This window comes from Amphiura filiformis, chromosome 20 (assembly GCF_039555335.1).
Source record: "Amphiura filiformis chromosome 20, Afil_fr2py, whole genome shotgun sequence".
In the NCBI taxonomy this organism is placed as follows: Eukaryota; Metazoa; Echinodermata; class Ophiuroidea; order Amphilepidida; family Amphiuridae; genus Amphiura; species Amphiura filiformis.
Window position 1 is genome coordinate 37991524 of NC_092647.1, and position 6347 is coordinate 37997870.

The 6347-nt window shown below is 38.2% G+C and overlaps 1 long non-coding RNA gene across 2 annotated transcripts; it reads left to right on the forward strand.

Annotated features, from left to right (window-relative positions):
- The first annotated feature begins 275 nt into the window (after positions 1–275).
- Positions 276–5029, forward strand: LOC140142818 (uncharacterized). Of its 2 annotated transcripts, XR_011857587.1 has the most exons (4): positions 276–484; positions 1364–1495; positions 2681–2742; positions 4433–5029. It is a non-coding gene; the product is annotated as an uncharacterized lncRNA (long non-coding RNA). The 2 variants fall into 2 exon arrangements; XR_011857586.1 differs by lacking the exon at positions 276–484 and having other exon boundaries at positions 1298–1495.
- Positions 5030–6347: the final 1318 nt, after the last annotated feature.

Below are 6347 nucleotides of genomic sequence, written 5' to 3' on the forward strand. Positions count from 1 at the left end.
TTGTACCAAAGTCAGGTGGGCAACTGAGCTAATGGGGTTGAGACACAAAATTTGCAGGTTTAGTTGTTCGTATACATTGTATAAATATATAATTATACTGCGCCAAAAAAGTAGTCCTTACACACAGGGGGGGTGGGTCATACTTCTCTGGCAATTCCAGGGCAATCCCGACGGCAACACCACGGGAACACGATTTGTTTTATGCGCATGTCTAGCGCATGCGCATTTTGAACAATTAGCGATATCAGCCGTTAAAAACAGCCTGTGATATTCAATCAGCTGATCGTAAACAATCCCGGAGTTGACAGCTTCAAACACACGGTTACAATCGAATCGTGACAATGGGAATTAAATCTTTACTCCCAAAATTCAAGAATATAGAAAATAAAGTTTCTGCCAGGGTTTCTGCCGCGGATTTGGGCGGTGAAGTGCAGGCATTGACGCAGGTACACTGCACAACCTGGAACTGATCCACGAAGACGAAGTAAGTTAAGCTTAAGCTTATTAATTTAAATACTATGTAATGTAGATGGTATACCATCTACATGTAGTGAAATTTGTTATGATCATTTTAAATCGGGTGTGGTGCTGAATCCAGTTACAATTTTGTGGATCTTGTGGTTCTGTAATTATGATGTGAAAAGAGTTGAAACGCAACATCTTCATAATTGACATATTTCTCAAGAACCACAATTATTTACAATACTATTCATATATTAAGAAATTATTTTAAGTGTGTGACTTGTATTCGGTGATGAAGGAAAGGATTAAGGGCTTATTTTTCATTAATCTCCTATTCTAAACCATGAAAATTGTCTTTTTATAGCTGCGTGACCAAAAAAGCATCCTGTACCGTTGATTGGTTTTAATGTTACCTGGTCACATGAATGAAGTTAATTTTTAAGAATACATGACAAGCCGTTCCTATGCCAACCTGTCATTGCATCAACCTGCACCACATTTTTTGAAGGCAACTCGTCACTGACCAGTGACCAACCTGTCCCTTGCTTGCTGGAGGGAATAAAGCTAAGGTAGTTGACTATATATATTGTCAAAGGACGGGTAAACTATATTGTCAAGGGCAGTACGTGGTGTACCATGTGTTGGGGTCACTTGTCAGAGCGGGCAAAATCCTGGTGTGCGGTAGATTTACCCGGTCACAGGGTAGATTTTCTCAGGCAGAGGTGTAAAATAGGCTGATTTAGCATAATTTTTCAGGTTTTCCTTCCTGGTCAAAGCCATGGGGGGGGGCAGAGTGACCCCTGCCACAGATACGCTATTGGTCAAGGGGTGGGTTGGGATAGGGACAAGTTGTATATCAACCAATTTTTACATCACTTTTATGCAATTATGGTTCTTACAGGTACCCCGGTATGTCAATGATTTCTGCTAAGCAGTAGATGTGTTGGTTAGGCAAAATGTTATGCCCATAGTTGTTTTTGACGGGGAAGATCGAGCTACAAGCAAAGCAGCACACAAAGGAAGAAAGAAAAGGGTATGTATTAAAAAAAAAATCAATCTGAAAAGATATGTACAATGTACATGAATGTACATGTATGTGAAACGCTAACATTCACATATTTTGGGTATAATCGCGAATTTTAGGTTTGGCCACAAATTTTAAGATTTTTCCAAGACACCCATTTTAAAGTATTCATTTTCCAAAAAAAACATAAGTTTTCACAAAATTGAAAGAACCCATGGTGATCTGTAATACAATCCATGCAGAAAAAAGTACGGTATAGAAAATAGACCATAGCAGAATGGTAAACTGCATATCCGTCAATACATGCTTTTTCCATGGGAAATGAACTTTGCTGCTTGGATGATGTCACGATGAGGTTAGCATTTATTCCGTATTGAAAAGCGTGTACTGACGGATATGCAGTCGACCGCCCTCATCATGCGCGCATATTTTGGGGGGCTTTGAGCGCCAGCCCCGGAGTCAAAGCAGGGGTGGCCAAATCGAAGGGCAGCGGAAGAAGAAGGCGGCAAAAAGAATTAGTAAAGAAAAAGGTGCGGAAATTTTGAAAAAATTGTACTATATAAAATGTGTTGTTTTTGAAGGCGCTAGCGCCTAGAAATCCTTTTTTTTTTGTTCTTCACTTTTCAAACGACCGTAAAAAATTAGGGCAACCTTTTTGGGCTGCTGAGGAAGGGGCGGCAAAATTGAATTTTCTTCTGCCCCCTTTGGTATGGGCGGCCACGGTACACCACTGCTCATAGGACTTAATTTTAACGAATTCAACTCTGCTGCGTGTAATTTAATTTTAAAAATGCAAATTTGAACTTTTTATGGAAAATGCACACATTTGGGTAATATTATGGATAAATCACACAAATCAGAATTTTGTGAAATTGATGCATAAAATTTGCTCTCAAAAATCATACATTTTTCGGTGCTTACCAATACAGTGTAGTTCAGTAAATACAAATTAGGGCACCAAATCTGTGTGGGTACTTGTAGTGTCTGTGTAATCATTGGGAATTTCAATATTTCTCTGTTTGTGTTTGCTTGTTTTTTACGTCCAAGTACTAGATTTTCCTTGGGTAAAGCTCAACCTCACTTTTGTGAAATTAATCAACTAGAGGAGTTTATGCATGCATCTAATGTATTATGTACCTCAATTTTCCTCAAATTTTGATATTTAAATTTGCATTTCTTTCTTCATGTCATCAGGAGAAAAAGACAGGAGAAGGCTAGAGCCCTGCACCACCATGCCACACAAAATGAGTTTGCAAGTAAGTCTATGATGTATGACATGTACATTGTACGAGGGGTATCCAAAAGTTTTGACATCACCCAGAAGTGAAAGAGCTATTTTGATGAAATTATGTCAGTGTAATCACTGGTCCTTATGTACATTATGGTTCAGAAATGGTCTCATAAGTATAAGTTTACTTTCTATCCAGATGGCACTAGGTGGGCAGTAGCTAGGCGCATAACCTGCAAGATGGTGAAAATTGAGGAACGTATTGCACTGTTGCTTTTTGAAAAATGAATTTCCAAACTGGCTACATGTCCCTCACAGATTAGCCAAGAAGTGGACGTCCATCACTTATGGATGGCGCGCCACAGTGAAGAAACTCAAGAAAGTGGAGGATCTTATCATGAAAAGGTAATGCGCCTACTGCCCATCTAGCACCACCTGGAAAGAAAGTAAACATACTTATGAGACCATTTTTGAACCATAATGTACATAAGGACCAGTGATTACACTGACAAAATTTTATCAGTATAGCTCTTTCACTTCTGGGTGATGTCAAAAACTTTTGGATACCACCTGCGTACATGTATCATACAGTAAAATCGATTAAGGAACCGTTCACAAACACTTGTTGGGGGCCCTGATGCAAAAAAATTTCATTGTGAAAATTTTTGGGCCCCTTTTTCAGATCTCAAAATTTCAGGGCCCCTTTTTGACATGAAAATTATGGGTCAACCCCATATACTCAATTTTCCGGGAATATTTGTGGTCAATTTTTTCAGAGCCCCTCTCCCCCTAGAAGGGTCAAAACTTTTAAGAGCCCCCCTTTTTGCATCAGCCCCCCCAACAAGTGTTTGTGAACAGTCCCTAATGTAGATCCATGATCATCCACCATGAATGGGCTGCAGTTTCAGCAAAGTTATAGTTTTTGAATAGAAAGGAATTTGCCATGTACATTGTATTTTAGCCACTGATTTTTAGTTTACTACACATACTTAGGGACACAAACTCATTAAATAATCCAACCCAAAAAAACCTGCTGTATTGCTAACATTTCAACCCTTTTGTAGTGAGCAGCCATGTGACTGCAGGGTTAAGGATGTTGTGAAAAACCTGCATTATATTTAAATACAATTTTAAATCATCATTTTTTGATTTAAAATGCTAAATATGTAATTGTCCCATGCCAAGTAACTGTGATGTGGTAGGCAAATGTACATTGTATTTATTACGGCAAACCCTTGCTCATTCATTTGTGATTAAGCCAGTCTCCGGGAAGAGACTATAGTTTCAGTCACAGTTTTGGTCACCTTACACCTTCAAATGTGCTCAAAATTTACACTGATGTAAGAAAAAAATATTTCTTTAATTTAACTTCATGTGAGGAAAGTAGTTGTGAATTTGTTGATAATTTATTTTTTCTGTGTGACCTCTTGTGGCTGTGGTGTACACCTCACACCTTTGTGCGGAGAATGTCAGTGGAAGTTGGAGCTACATGTAAGAAAGCGTGAGTACCGGTACCTCAAACTGCTTTGAAATGAATTTGAAATGTTGTTGCTAACAGTGGCATTTTCATAATCACTTGCACCATTTTGCTAATGTTTGCCACCAGCAGTAATTTGTCTCCCAGAATATCATTGTATCCCACGTATCATTTTCAATTTGCAGTAAAAACTTGTTCGATGTGAAACAATATTTTATTCTATTTCTTTTTAAATTTATAGGTTGGTGTGTGTGGTAAGGCAAAAGATTGACCAAGCCCTGGAAACTGATAACTCAGGCAACTGGTAGTCAGGAACCATATTTGAGATCGAAAAGTTGCAATAAACATTCCTCTGCTTGAGTCTGTGTACTGGTGTACTACAGTGCCATTTGTGGCAACAAGCAATCGACAAGTAACTTTTAGATTTTACATTCCAATTTAGAAATTAAATCTAAGCAGTGGACTGTGACAACAAGTGTTTTAGGATTAATATTATGAAGCTCAGTTACACTACCTGATTCATATTGGGCTGCCTGCACAGGTACACCATCGCTGAATTAGTCGGAGGTACATGTGCTTGGCTGGTACGGTGCAGTACCAGGTGAGTACCAGTTTAGAACCAGTGCAGTACCACTGCTGGTGGATCCTGTGCAGTGGCATAATTGGTACTGTGTAGGTACTTTGTGTGTACCAGTCTGCAGATGGCCAAAATAGGAATCTTGTAGTGATAGATTGGATAGACAGCTGAGAACATCATGCTTGTAAGCTTTTAGGCTTTGGGTTGAGCCTTTTGTTTGAGCCTGGCCCTATCAGGGCCCGAGCTTGCGTCTGCCGGACCGACTGGTTATTAAAATAAACCTGCAGGGGTCACTCCCATTGTGGCCTGTACACCTCCGCAATAATCAACTTTTGAAATGCACCCTAAACAAGGATTTAACCCTTGGCTAAAACGATACCCTAAACAGATATCACACGCCTGTTTTCACACCCTAAACATATACAGGGATTTTGTTCCTTGCATCAAATTTCATACCCTAAATTTCATTTCCACGTATTAGCAATTGCAATTTTGCTACCCTTTTTCCAATTTTTCATGTTTTTAACACCTTAAACACGATACACACGTGTATCGTGCCTACCTGCAAAAAAAACTACCCTTACGCATTTTTATTATCGCGGATGGTGTACATGCCACAATGGGAGTGACCCCTGGGAAATAAACAAATTTGTTCTTGGTTGAAAAACACAAGAGCAGTCATATCATGATTTAACCTAAGTAGTCCTCCATCCCCCAATTAGTGCCCCACACTGAACTCTTTTGACTCAAAGGTGCAACTAACCCCATTCGCCCATACACTCAATTTATTTCTATTATGTTCTCAGAATCTTCCTTCCTATACTTTGTACAGAGTTAAAGAGTCCAATATAATCAACACTTGGACTCAAAACTTGGACTGTGTTGGATAGGCTCACTTTTCCCCCCAAAATTGTTTTCCACAATTTTTGACCAAAACTCATTTTTGACCAAAAATCACATTTTGACCAAAAACCACATTTTTACCAAAAATCACATTTTTACCAAAAGTCATGTTTTTGACCAAAAAGATTCTGAAAACATAATGATAAAATTGGATATTTTTTTCACCCAATACAAAATTTATTGGTCTCGCTATGAGTTAAAAATATTGGACTTGACTTCGTCTCCTCCAATATTTTAAAACTCATAGCTCGACTAATAAATTTCATGTATTGAGTTCAAACCATCCAATTTTATATCATTATTGTCAAGGAAATGCAAGTATTTTGAAACACTCCCAGCTAACTCAGTCATGTGGCAATATATGGCCTTGCGATCAGCAAACTGAGCTAGTTCTTCATGAAATGAAGATTTTGAATTATGATCACCATGAACACAAGCTATTGCCAAAAATAATGGGGAAAATGCAAATGGACATTAAAGATGAGAGAAGAATGACTACAATCTCAAGACTTAGTAGAACCATGCCATATAAAAATAACATTTTATTAAACCTCTTTACATGGTATCTGAAGATTTACTTTACATTATTGAAGGCAAATTTGGTAACTTTTAACACAATCACTGGCAGATGATGTTAACAATCATGACTTTGTATGTTTAAAAATGAAAAGAATAA